General features: G+C 41.2%; 1 protein-coding gene across 5 annotated transcripts in view; it reads right to left on the reverse strand.

Annotated features, from left to right (window-relative positions):
• The window catches only part of abhd6b (abhydrolase domain containing 6, acylglycerol lipase b), a 39,995-nt gene that overhangs the window by 17,596 nt on the left and 7,408 nt on the right, over nt 1-14,991 (reverse strand). For 2 of the 5 annotated variants that reach the window (XM_083570637.1, XM_083570635.1), the window contains exon 1: nt 8,059-8,124. The exons of the other annotated variants lie outside the window; for them this stretch is intronic. The gene's annotated coding sequence lies outside the window, so the exon portion shown is untranslated. Of the gene's footprint in view, nt 1-8,058; nt 8,125-14,991 lie in introns of those variants that run through there. 5 annotated transcript variants of the gene reach the window in all.

Genomic DNA, 14,991 nt, shown 5'->3' on the forward strand with positions numbered 1-14,991 from the left:
GAAAACCACATTGTTCCTCCTGAATCCGAGGTTCTACTATCGGCCGTATTCTCCTCTCCAGTACCCTGGCATAGACTTTCCCAGGTAGGCTGAGAAGTGTGATCCCCCTATAGTTGGAACACACCCTCCGGTCCCCCTTCTTAAAAAGAGGGACCACCACCCCGGTCTGCCATTCCAGAGGCACTGTCCCCGACCGCCACGCGATGCTGCAGAGGCGTGTCAGCCAAGACAGCCCCACAACATCCAGAGACTTGAGGTACTCAGGGCGGATCTCATCCACCCCCGGTGCCCTGCCACCGAGGAGTTTCTTTACTACCTCGGTGACTTCAGCTTGGGTGATGGACGAGTCCGCCTCTGAGCCCTCAGCCTCTGCTTCCTCAATGGAAGATGTGACGGCGGGATTGAGGAGATCCTCGAAGTATTCCTTCCACCGTCCAACGACATCCCCAGTTGAGGTCAACAGCTCCCCACCTCTACTGTAAACAGCATTGGTGGGGCACTGCTTTCCCCTCCTGAGGCGCCGGACGGTTTGCCAGAATCTCTTCGAGGCCAGCCGATAGTCGTTCTCCATGGCCTCACCGAGCTCCTCCCAGGCCCGAGTTTTTGCCTCGATAACCACCCGGGCTGCAGTTCGCTTGGCCTGCCGGTACCCGTCAGCTGCCTCAGGAGTCCCACAAGCCAACCAGGCCAGGTAGGACTCCTTCTTCAGCTTGACGGCATCCCTTACTTCCGGTTTCCACCACCGGGTTCGGGGATTGCCGCCTCGACAGGCACCGGAGACCTTACTGCCACAGCTCCGAGCGGCCGCTTCGACAATGGAGGTGGAGAACATGGTCCACTCGGACTCAATATCTCCGGCCTCCCTCGGGATCTGGTCAAAGCTCCGCCGGAGGTGGGAGTTGAAGATCTCGCTGACAGGAGGCTCGGCCAAACATTCCCAGCAGACCCTCACAGTACGCTTGGGTCTGCCGAGTCTGTCCAGCTTCCTCCCCCGCCATCGGATCCAACTCACCACCAGGTGGTGATCAGTTGACAGCTCCGCCCCTCTCTTTACCCGAGTGTCCAAGACATACGGCCGCAGGTCAGATGAAACGACCACAAAGTCGATCATCGACCTGCGGCCTAGGGTGTCCTGGTGCCACGTGTACTGATGGACACCCTTATGCTTGAACATGGTGTTCGTTATGGACAAACTGTAACTAGCACAGAAGTCCAATAACTGAACACCGCTCGGGTTCAGATCAGGGGGGCCGTTCCTCCCAATCACGCCCCTCCAGGTGTCACTGTCGCTGCCCACGTGTGCATTGAAGTCTCCTAGTAGAACGACGGAGTCCCCAGTCGGAGCACTGTCCAGCACCCCTCCCAGAGACCCCAAGAAGGCCGGGTACTCTATACTGCTGTTTGGCCCGTAGGCACACACGACAGTGAGAGACCTATCCCCGACCCGTAGGCGCAGGGAAACGACCCTCTCGTTCACCGGGGTAAACTCCAACACATGGCGGCTGAGCTGGGGGGCTATAAGCAAACCCACACCAGCCCGACGCCTTTCACCATGGGCAGCTCCAGAGTTGTAAAGAGTCCATCCTCTCTCGAGGAGTGTGGTTCCAGAGCCCAGGCCGTGCGTAGAGGTGATCCCGACTATCTCTAGTCGGAACCTCTCAACCTCACGCACAATCTCAGGCTCCTTCCCCGCCAGCGAGGTGACATTCCACGTCCCTAGAGCTAGCTTCCGTGTCCAGGGATCGGGTTGTCGAGGCCTCCACCTTCGACTGCTGCCCGATCCTCTTAGCACCGGCCCCTTACGGTCCCTCCTGCAGGTGGTGAGCCCACTGGAAGGCGGCCCCACGTCGCTCCTTCGGGCTGAGCCCGGCCGGACCCTGTGGGGGAAGGCCCGGCCACCAGGCGCTCGCATACGAGCCCCAACCCCGGGCCTGGCTCCAGGGTGGGGCCCCGGCTGCGCCATACCGGGCGACGTCACGGTCCCTGATGTAGTATCTCTCATAAGGGGTTTTGAACCGCTCTTAGTCTGACCCGTCGCCCAGGACCTGTTTGCCTTGGGAGACCCTACCAGGGGCATATAGCCCCGGACAACATAGCTCCTAGGGTCATTCGAGTACTCAAACCCCTCCACCACGTTAAGGTGGCAGTTCTATTGATTTTTTCTTTTAGTAATTAAGTGGTATAATGATTATTCCATTGATTAATCAAGTAATTGGATTAAGTAGTTTTTCTTTATTAAAGAGCAATGCTAAATAAGGGAGAGAAAATAAGACAGGTCTCTTATAATTAACAAGTCATTTGGTTTTCTTTTTAGAAAAATCTACATGTTTATTGAAGAATGTTGGTGCAAACGAAACCCATTTAGTGCATTTAATTGCCATATTACATCAAAATACAAATACAGTGCGTTTAAAAAAGTCCCTCCACAGTGTAAAGTAAAGTAAGCCATTGAAAATTACTCGTTTAATGAAATTAAACGTTCTCATTCAATCTTTCGGCTTCTCCCATTAGGGGTCGCCACAGCGGATCATCCGTACTTATGTTCGATTTGGCACGTTTTTACGCTGGATGCCCTTCTTAACGCAAAAAGCTGCTTAAAATGTTCCACAAACCGAATCTGTGTATTAATCGCCATCTTAAAATACGTGCTCCACAACCTCTTCTACACGACCACAGCGGAAGGACTTTTTTGAACGTGCTGTATATAACTAATAGGGGTGTAACGGCTAACAGTTGATCCCTTATTTGTACAGATAACAAATTTTTGACGATCGCAGAATAAAAGACGTTTTTTTTCCCTGCCCATATTGCTTTTTAAGTAATTACACAGAGCAGACATGTGTTCATGTGAACGGGACGTGTTAATCAGCCAACAACAGCGGCAAGTGGAAGAGCAGAAGAACTTGAAAATCCTCCTGCATCATTCAAATCGCATGTATGGGAGCTTTTTCTTGCTGTAACTTTTCTTATTATAAATTGCAAGCAAACTCGATTTGTCTCCTTCAATTTTTGGCTGAACCGAAAACTTAAAAACCGTAATGTGATCTGAACCATGAGTTTTGTTTTATCAAATGAGCCATGAGTTTTATCCGTTGCACCACTGCTAAATAAAAATATAGAATGATGAGTTTTCTTTATGTTTAATTTTAAATGATCCCAAACTTTGGAAACTTTCTGGCGTTTTCTTTGTTTTCTCTCTGTTCTTCCATTTTTTTTTCATTTTGTAGCGTCTGTAGTGTTACCTGTCCAGAGTGCTACTGAGTTTAGCAGGTTTTGAGTCAGTAATAATGGGCCGTGGGAACACAGTGCTCTGTGTTTGAAGCATTGAGGCAAATTAATCTTTGTAATCAAATTACTCGAGGAATTGTTACAGCCCTGCTGTCAAAACTTTCCGGATGCACTGTAATCGGTGGTGTTGAGCCTGGTATTCTAACCTTGTATCCAATGAAACACACACAGGCTGTGCTGGATACTGACGGCAAACAAGAAGATAATGATGGAAGAACGGAATTTGAGAACAGCCTGCTGCAGAGGACATCTCCCCAGAAAACTCATGTAGTGCTTGATGATGATGTTGTCAAAGCTTTGAAAGGTAAGTTAACAGGAATTATAAGTGTAAACCTGAAACATATATATGTAAAGTTTCAAACCATCGGTCAACCCATAGTAATTTTTTTTGTGTGTTACAAAATGATTCGCTTATTTTTTATTACAGAATTATTCTGCCACTCATTCTAGCTTTTGTATTGTTAATCCAACCTGTGAGTCATGTTAAGTGTAAGTAATGTTTTAAATGAAATTGTTGTTTGTTTGTTAAAGTATAGGTTTATTATTATATATATATATATATATATATATATATATATATATATATATATATATATATATATATATATATATATATTATAATTTTTTAGATTGTACACTTACAGCCTATGCTGACAATGAGTAAGTCATTGGTCACTGTAAACATTCCTTCCAAATGTAATTTTGACTTTCGTGATGGGAGACAAAAAATATTTAACTGAAGCTGATATGAGGCCTGATGTAAATGCACAGAGAAACTGGTAACCCTTAAAAGGTGAATTTAACAAATAATTAGGCTATATTTATAACTAAAGGTCGACCAACAGTGGATTTTATGAATACTGATAGCTAGTTTGAATCATACTTCCTGATAGCCGGTTTATAAGCTGATAGTTTTGGATACTGGATGGTATTCAGTTTACCAGTTATTTTTTAACTTTGTATTGCAATACAATATGATGATAATGATATTGATATTAATAGTAATGATATTTCTCTGAATTTTCAAATTTTTTAAGGCAATAAAGTGAAATGTTTTTCATTGCACCCATTTTTAATACTTCATTCTAACTTCTTTCAAATTTTATCTTTTTCCTCCTGCAGATCTGGGTCTTTCCCATTTGCCATTCTGCACTGTTTTTGAGTCTCTGCCATTAGCAGGTTCAGCTGACCGTGAGCACATGCTGAGTCCTTCTGAGCCTCCTCAGCTTGGATCCTCAGTGCTGATGATTCCTGTTCCAGGCTGGAGTTGCTTCATCCCCCTTTGCAGCACTCAGGTTATCACCAAGCCGTTTTGCACTCAGATTCTGCAGGTCACTAGTAGCATTAAGCAGAAGGGTACCAGTCATGGCATTCAACCAGGTCTCTAGTTGATCCCAGTGGGCATCAGGACTGGATGGTCAGGACATGCTGGTTCACTGGTAAAGAGCTAAAGACAGCACAAAAGGCCAACGCAGGTTCTTATGATATTAGTGGGCTGCGCTAATAGGCAATTATATCTGTCTATATTCTATGCCCAGTCTGACCTGAGTACTGCTGCATGGTATATGATGCCAAATGCCAGGGTAGCTAAAGGCAGCTTAGTTTTGTCCTTAAAAATAATTAACTTCAATGTATTATGTGAGGCAAAATATGAGCATGAAAAACACCATTTAACACACACTTTCATTTTTATTTATATTAAAATTTTCGTGTAGTCCAGTACATTTTAAGTGTTAAGGCAACCAAACTTAACCAAAATTCTAGAACATTAAAACATTTTTTAAAACATAAAACATTGTTTAAAAATCACAAACCTTTGCATACAACTGTATGTGCTCATAAAAATAACAAACTGAGTATTTACTACCTTAAATACTCAGTTTGTCATTGTTATGAGCACATACAGTTGTATGCAAAAGTTTAGGAAACCCTGACAATGTCCATGATTTTTATTTATAAATATTTATGTGTTTGGAGCAGCAATTTCATTTTGATCTATCAAATAACAGGACACAGTAAAATTTTAGTAGTGAAATGAGGTTTATTGGATTAACAGAAAATGCGCAATATGCATCAAAACGAAATAAGACAGGTGCATGAATTTGGGCATCCCAAAAAAAAAAAAAAAAAAAAAAAATCAGTATTTAGAAGACGCTTCTTTAGCAGAAATAACGGACGTTACTACGTGTTCTGGATGAATGTATTTTGGACCATTCCTCCTTACAAAACATCTCCAGTTCAGTTAGGTTTGATGGTTGCCGAGCATGGACAGCCTGCTTCAAATCACCCCACAGATGTTCAATGACATACAGGTCTGGGCACTGGGATGGCCATTCCAGAACATTGTACTTGTTCCTCTGCATAAATGCCCAAGTAGATTTTGAGCAGTGTTTTGGGTCGTTGTCTTGTTGAAATATCCATCCCTGGCGTAACTTCAACTTTGTGACGGATTTCTTAACATTATTCTGCTAAGAATCTGCTAATATTGGGTGGAATCATGAGATCCTCAACTTTAACCAGATTCCCAGTACCAGCACTGGCCGCACAGCCCCACAGCATGATGAAACCTCGCCCAAATTTTACTGTGTTACTGTGAAGCAAGTGTTTTTCTTGGAACGCTGTGTTCTTTTGCCGCCATGCATAATGCCCCCTTGTTATGACCAAATAACTCAATCTTTGTTTCATCAGTCCACAGCACCTTATTCCAAAATTAAGCTGGCTTGTTCAAATGTGCGTTTGCATACCTCAAGCGACTGTTTGTGGCGTGTGTGCAGAAAAGGCTTCTTTCGTATAACTCCCATACAACTTCTCCTTGTGCAAAGTGCGCTGAATTGTTAAACGATGCACAGTGACACCATCTGCAGCAAGTTGATGTTGTAGGTCTTTGGAGGTGGTCTGTGGGCGGTTTTTGACAATTCTCACCATCCTTCGCCTTTGCCTCTCTAATATTTTATGTGGCCTTAACAAGAACTGTGCCTGTGGTCTTCCATTTCCTCACTATGTTCCTCACAGTGGACACTGACAGCTTATATCTCTGCAAATAACTTTTTGTAGCCTTCCCGTAAACCATAATGTTGAACAATCTTTCTTTTCAGGTCATTTGAGTTGTTTTGAGACCCCCATGTTGCCACTCTTCAGAGGAGAGTCAAAGAGAACAACAACCTGCAATTGGCCTCCTCAAATACCTTTTCTCATGATGGGATGCACCTGTCTATAAAGTTCAAGGCTTAATGAGCTCACCAAACAAATTGTGTGATCCAATTAATCAGTGCTAAGTAGTTACAGGTATTCAAATCAACAAAATGACAAGGGTGCACCTGTCTAATTTCGTTTTGATTCTAATTTTCTTTTAATCCAATAAACCTCATTTCAGTACTAAAATATTACTGTGTCCTTCAGTTATTTGATAGATCAAAATGAAATTGCTGATCCAAACACCCTAATGTTAATAAATGAAAATCATGGACATTGTCAGGGGCTCCTAAACTTTTTCAAACAACTGTATATGGTGGAAAATACTCAGGTTGACAATGCACAGAGACTGGACTTGTAATACTTGTAATACTCAGAGCCTAGGTGTATAAGTCCAGTCTCAGTCAGTGCCAGGGAAACAGCTGAATGGTTGGCTTCCCTTGCGGTGATGCACGGCGGAGGCAACCTTTCTTCCCTGACCAAGTAAAGGGGAAGTGCTACAAAGGTTAGACCTAAAATAGCCGAACACTTAATTTTAAATTTAATTTTACCCTTTGTTTAAAATTTTATTTAAAACAAGTGAGAGGAGTTGGGGGGAAAAATTAAATAATTAAAATTAAATTAATAAATAAATAAAAAAATGGAACACAAACATTCATTCTTATTAAAAATTTTTATTTTAAGAATTAAGCAAACCAAACATTAAACATACATAACATTAAAACATGAACAATTTTTTACTTAATACATTCATAAAAATGTATACAAAATTTGTCTATAAGTTTTGCGATCACATATGTTGTGACAGCAGCGGCGACAGGCATCCACCTGATCGATCTTTCCTGAAACAGCAAAGAAATAGACAACACTCAAGTCAGGATTATCTCTTGTCAGAGAACATAAATCTACACTGTAGCACACACGCACGCATGCAAGCACACCATACACTGAGTAATGGAAATGAGTCCTAGACACTGAGAGCAAAACACTGATTAAAAGTTGTCTGAACGCATGTTAGGAACAATAAGAGGAGCAGCCAAGGAGTTAGAGACTAGTGTCTGTTCAACACTATGCAGACTCTTCTATCAAGCAAAATAGACATAAGATGTATAAAAATGGAACCAAGTAAAATTGAAGAAAAAAAAAAGCTTGCATTAAAACGACATAATATCATCATAACTTGAACTCTCCTCTTGAACTGTCCCTATTGTCAGAACCCTATATTGAAATACAAGAACACTGAAAACTCACTTGGTTGCTCTTCTCCTGCAGAGATTTTAGATTGGCTTTCGACTGCTTCAGTTCCAGGCTGAGAGACTCATTCTCCTGCTCTAGCTGCCCACACCTCTCTTTTAAACCCAACAGCTCTGCTTGTGTATCTTCATATTGAGAGAGCACAAAAACAGGAAAAGAAAAGAATAAAGTGAAAGAGAGTTAGATATTGTGTGTGTTAAGTGTGTGTAAGAACAGAGACAGGAAGAAATTGCAAATACTTTGTACAAGTTGCTGCTTCTGCTAAATGTTGAAGAAATATTCTCCAAGTTCTGTACACGGAGAAAAAACCTGTATGTATTTTACCCTGCAGCTCCACACATTTCTGCTTGCTGGCCTTGGCCTGATCATGTGCCTCATTCAGCTCCTAATCATCTGTACAGATATTTACATTGAAACATTTTTGTATTGGTGCATTACCTGGCATTCCTGTCCTCTCCCAGAGGTGGGTAAATGGGCCTATTCCATTCATTAATAAATTAACCCAAAATAGACTTATCCTAAAATATTAAAGCCACTTCTAAACTTGAACTCTTGTCTCTATTATGACTGTATTGCCTCTTCACCCTTTACCCCCAAGCTGCAGCACAGGAACTTTACCTAAACTTAACACAACTTTACACTACTTCAGTGACTAAGCATAATCCGCATGTCTACATTGTTAAATGTGCAATTTTAGTTTATTTTTCCTTTTACCTTATGTAGGATTTATTTAGGCTACCTAATCTAGGTGTGACTTATGTTAATCTTCATGTATGTATATTTACGATGTAAATATATGCATGTCAATAATAATCCTTCCTATTTGTTTTATTTGCTTTAATTTGTTTAACATGTTTTACGTCCTGTTTAAATTGATTAGTTCTATTTTTAGCGGAAGTGTTATCTCTCGCGATTAAGCTGTGCTATGTCATTACGTCATCCGGGAAGCCCGCGCTGACTCATCAGTTTACTTTGTGCATACTGAGGAGAGATAAACTGTTAGCGGATTACTTGCAAAAAAAAAGTTTTAAAAATTTACATTTAATTTATGACGTGTTCAAATATTGTTAAGTGTTATTAATGTAATTTGTGATTTGTGGATGGATGGGGAGGATTAAGCGTCTTATTTTCTGAGTACAGCAAACCAAATAAGTGTGTGCTTTGATTAGGCTTAGTGACGATATCGAGTTAATAGCTACAATTTGATTTGTGCATAGTAAAGCTGGTGAAGTAGCCACGTTTATTTGGTTTCTTTCTATATTTCATCCAGGTACAGTCATTTCTAATGTTTTAATAAATGATTGTTTAATGAAATTTGTATCAGTGCTTTATGAGTTTACTTTGTGCATACTGAGGAGAGGTGGTAAAGCTGGCGAAGTAGCCACGTTTATTTTGTTTCCTTATTTTATTCCTTCCAGAATTGTTTGAGTGTTGGTGACAATAAACTCTCCAGTACTGCTGCAACCCTGTTGTAACACCTCGTCATTCCACAACACAACGCAGAGAACACGAGCACCGGTCAGACCCGAACGCCACCAGTTACATAGGCTCCTCAAACTGGGTTGCACAGAATCAGACTGTCCTATTGAGTGCTTTAAAAAAATCACATGATCTGATCTTGCCAAACTTTACACCACAAATGGTGCTTTTTGCATGATATTGATGCAATCAGTGACTGGAATTCAGCCCTTGAATTGTGTTACATCCATGCAGAATGAAAGCACAGTTCAGTGCAGCGTTCTCAACTCTTTACCAGTATACAAAACAATACCATTACACAAACAATAATGTTTACAATCTTTTCAGTGATGATTTCGAAAAATGTGTAGAAATATGCAGGTAAACATGAACACACTTGAGATATTTGTTGTGTTGTTGGTGTTGGTCTTTACTCAGTGGACCCTTCAGTTACACACCTTAATAAACATAAAATATTCAACGTTTTACTCACTGTAAACTATAATTTATCATAACTCTAAAGTGCAAGACTCACAAAAACACACGCAAATTAACCACCAGCATATAAACAAATATAGCTACTAAAGCAAAAGGGCATCTTACCTTAAGGAGAGCTGCAGACGACAAGAGGAGAAATAAAATTTTTTGAAGAACAAGGTCTATCCATTTGTTGCGAACTTACGTTCTGCATTGCAGTTTGGGCACGAAATATTCTGCAAGGGTAGCAAAAAAATCCATTTGTAAACATTTTTTTAAATTATCAAGTTCGTTATTATTTTGAGAAGTAAGGGGGCACAGTGACTCAAGTGGCCACGCCCCCCAAGGTCCGCTCTTGGCGCGGACACTGTACGGAAGGACACAACAGCATGGACATTATTTAAAAAAAAATAAATAAATAAATACAATTAATTATAAAGACAGTGACATTCGATAATTTTCTCTAAAGTTTTTTCCCCCATCAGCATGAACCGAAGCGTACATCGAAACCAAGCAAATACTGATTCACAACACTGCGTTAACACCAGTTATAAACCACGCCAGTCTATGATTTTTTTCCGAGATATATATAAATCATCCTCACAGCCCTGCAAAGTGATAGTGTGAAGGATACCTGATGATGTGCTGCACCGATGATGAAGCAGAGACTCTGCTGCTGAACTTTTCACAATCCTCCCCACGTTTGCTTTTCTGCTGATGACGTTAGACGAATCCATTTCTGAGAAAAGTGGGGACAGCAAAAAATAAATCTATTTTGATTTAAAGTCAGAACTTCTATTTTAGAGACAGCAATAAACAACTAAAGTTCTTGAGAGGAAAAATAAAAGTAATGAAATGTGAAAGTTTGGTTTTGAGCAGTCCCTTGTGTGCTTGTGCCTTTCGACCCTCTTACATCATTGGAGTCATCCCTAAAAGATGACTTCTTCTTCTTCTTCTTTCGGCTGCTCCCATTACTCTCACCACAAATCACAATATCATCCACAAACATCATAGTCCAGGGAGACTCCTGTCTGACCTCGTCCGTCAACCTGTCCATCACCACTGCAAACAGGAAAGGGCTCAGGGCCGATCCTTGATGCAGTCCAACCGTCACCCTGAACCAGTCTGTCGTACCTACTGCACACTTCACTGCTGTCACACTGTCCTCATACATGTCCTGCACCACCCTCACATACTTCTCTGACACACCTGACTTCCTCATACAATACCACAACTCCTCTCTTGGCACTCTGTCGTACGCTTTCTCTAAATTCACAAACACACAATGCAACTCCTTCTGACCTTCTCTATACTTCTCCATCAACATCCGCAAAGCAAATAAGGCATCTGTGGTGCTCTTCCTCGGCATGAAACCATACTGTTGCTCACAGATGGTCACCTCTTCTCTCAGCCTGGCTTCCACTACTCTTTCCCATAACTTCATGGTGTGACTGATCAACTTAATTCCCCTGTAGTTACTGCAAGACTGCACATCTCCTTTATGCTTAAAGATCGGTACCAGCACACTTCTTCTCCATTCCTCAGGCATCTTCTCACCTTCCAAAATTCTGTTAAACAACCTGGTCAAAAACTCCACTGCCATCTCTCCTAAACATCTCCACGCTTCTACCGGTATGTCATCTGGTCCAACAGACTTTCCACTCTTTATACTTTTAATCGCTGCTCTCACTTCCTCCTTACTAATCCTATCTACATCCTGCTGCACCAACTCCACATCGTCCAACCTTCTTTCTCTCTGATTTTCCTCATTCATCTGCTCAAAATACTCCCTCCACCTTCTCAACACACTCTCCTCACAAGTCAACACATTTCCCTCTCCATCCTTTACTGCTCTAACTTGCAGTACATCCTTTCCAGCTCGGTCCCTCTGCCTGGCCAATCGGTATAAATCCTTTTCTCCTTCCTTAGTGTCCAACCTCTCATACAACTCCTCATATGCCTTTTCCTTGGCTTTCGCCACATCCCTCTTTACCTGCTGCCGCATCTCCTTGTACTCCTGCCACCACGTCTCCTGGTCTTCCTTTCTATTTCCAGATGTCACACCAAGTACTTTTCTAGCTGCCTCCCTCATCACTCCTGCAGTAGTTGCCCAATCATCCAACACCTCTTCAACACCACCGAGCCTCTGTCTGACCTCTTCCCTGAACCTCACACTACACTCATCCTCCTTAAGTTTCCACCATCTTATTCTTCTTTCAGTCCTCACTCTCCTCCTCTTCTTCTTCGCCTCCAAAACCATCCTACAGACCACCATCCGATGCTGTCTAGCTACACTGTCCCCTGCCAACACCTTACAGTCTCCAATCTCCTTCAGGTTGCATCTCCTGCATAGCACATAGTCCACCTGTGTGCACCTTCCTCCACTCTTATACGTCACCCTATGATCCTCCTTCTTCTTAAAATAAGTGTTAACCACTGCCATTTCCATCCTTTTAGCAAAATCTACCACCATTTGCCCTTCCACATTCCTCTCCTTAAAACCATACATACCCATCACCTCCTCATCACCTCTGTTCCCTTCACCTACATGCCCATTAAAGTCTGCCCCAATCACCAATCGTTCTTTCCTAGGTACACCATCTACCACTTTATCTAATTCACTCCAGAATTTTTCCTTCTCCTCCATCTCACAGCCAACTTGTGGAGCATAGGCACTGATGACATTTATCATCATCCCTTCAACTTCCACCTTCACGATCATCATCCTATCAGAAACTCTCTTCACCTCCACTACAGTCTTACTGTACTCTTCCTTCAGAATCACCCCTACACCATTTCTCTTTCCATCCACACCATGATAAAACAGTTTAAATCCACCTCCAATGTTCTAGGCCTTACTCCCTTTCCACTTGGTCTCCTGAACACACAGCATATCTACCTTTCTCCTCTCCATCATATCAGCTACCTCTCTCCCTTTACCCGTCATAGTACCAACATTTAAAGTACCAACCTGAACCTCCACTCTCCTACACTGCTCCTTTCCCTGCCGTCTCTGTAGAAGTCTTCCTCCTCTCCTTCTCCTCCTTCGGCCAACAGTAGCCCAATTTCCACCGGTACCCTGTCGGCTAACGATACCTGTGGCGGTCGTTGTTAACCCGGCCCTCGACCGATCCGGTATGAAATTCTCATTTGTGATCCGCATATTTGATTTGGCACATGTTTTTACGCTGGATGCCCTTCCTAACGCAACCCTCCCCATTTACCCGGGCTTGGGACCGGCACTAAGAGTGCACTGGCTTGTGCATCCATAATGGCTGGGTTCCCTAAAAGATGACAGACAGCTCATATTTAAGGCTGTAGCCTGCTGATATAGTTTTGTATTATTTTAGAAAGATGATGTATTTGATCCCTTTAACAAAACTATTTATTTGATCATGCACTTATAAAAAAAAAAAAGATGCATGAATATAAGCTATAAAATCAATAAATACATACATAATTCTAGCTATATGGTTTTAAATAGTGTTGTCAATAAGTATACCACAAACCAAGTTCGGGCTTGAAGTGTTTCTTTAAATTTCTGTAAGGACTTCACCATTGGTCACAGCCATGGTCAAGAATAAATAAACTAAAATGCATACACACGTTTGAATTTTTGTCTGAGTAAATATCTGTGTATATCACTTGAACTTTCAGTGCCTACTCCATCTGCATCATAAAATGTGGAAATAGGGCAAGAGAGACATGATAGTGAAGTCATTCAGCAGAGTGAGGCAATGCCTCATTTAGGATCGGGTATATTTTCACATTTACTACAAGAAAAAACTACAACATATAATATACATTTATATATATATATATATATATATATATATATATATATATATATATATATATATATATATATATATATATATATAAAATGCAAATAAAATTGCAATGTATATACTATACATTCATGCACAAAACACTAAAAAAAAGAAATCTAGACAGCTAAAGATTCAATAATCGTCGGGCCATTTTCCAATTTTTAACTGCATTCCCCTGATAAATCTTAAATTATGATGATACTACATTAAAACACTTGAAAAGTATATAATACAAAATGAGTCAGAGGATCATGACAAAAGCTTGAAAATTGGTCACCGATTGATTCTGATACCTTTAAAAAACTTCAGAGCTTAAAAAAGAAAGAAAGAAAGAAAGAAAGAAAGAAAGAAAGAAAGAAAGAAAGAAAGAAAGAAAGAAAGAAAGAAAGGGATGATATAAAAAAGGTTTAAATTTAACTTCGAGCAGAGCATTTTGCAACCTTGTGAAGCAGCAGGTCAATTCAAGTTCAGTGACAGGAATCCAATTGATCCACTGACACAGATTCCACAATTTCACAAGTCTGGGTCTAGATTAAAAACTTTCAGATCTTTCAATGCAGTAAATCACACCATTCTTCTTTTTGAAAATTCCTGTACTGTTATTTCAGACATGAATAATCGTATTTATGAGTTGCTCAGTAGCTCCTGGTTCCATAACCTCAAATAAATGTATAAGAGTGTGGAAAGAACATTACTCATAATCTTACATTCCAGTGTTCATGTTAGTTCTCACTCTCCAGTGTTCTGTATTGTTTAAAGACTATAAAGTGGTGGTCGAAGGACACAAACCATGTACTTTGTAGTAACGTGGTACATAGTAAAAGTAAAGATACATAAGGTCAAATATTACCCGAGTAAAACTAAAAGTCCTCTCTAATTTAAATTTTTAAAAGTATTTGCCTTCAAATGTACTTAAGTATCCAAAGTACTATTATGATTTATTATAGCTATAATGTCCGAGATAATATATATATATATATATTGCCACAGTGGATAACCCGTCTCTCCATACCCCCCTCCCCTACATCTGCCTCTTTCTAACCAACTACCTGCATATCTTCCTTTACCACATCCATAAACCTCCTCCTTGGCCTTCCTCTTTTCCTCCTTCCTGGTGGCTCCATCCTTAGCATTCTTCTACCGATATACCCCAATGTCCCTTCTCTGCACATGTCCGAACCATCTCAATCTAGCCTCCCTCATCTTGTCTTCAAAACGTCCTACATGCGCGGTCATTCTAATAAACTTTCTAATCCCGTCTCTTCTCCCAGTAAAAATCTCAACATCTTCAGCTCCACTACCTTCAGCTCCACCTCCTGTCTTTTAGTCAATGCCACTGTCTCTAAACCATAAAACATCACAGGTCTCACCACAGTTCTATAAACTTTTCCTTTCACTCTTGCATATACCCTTCTATCACAAATCACTCCTGCCACTCTTCTCCACCCACTCTACCCTGCCTGCACTCTTTTCTTCACCTCTCTAACACACT

This window comes from Silurus aristotelis (genome assembly GCF_946808225.1).
Source record: "Silurus aristotelis genome assembly, chromosome: 19".
Classification (NCBI taxonomy): Eukaryota; Metazoa; Chordata; class Actinopteri; order Siluriformes; family Siluridae; genus Silurus; species Silurus aristotelis.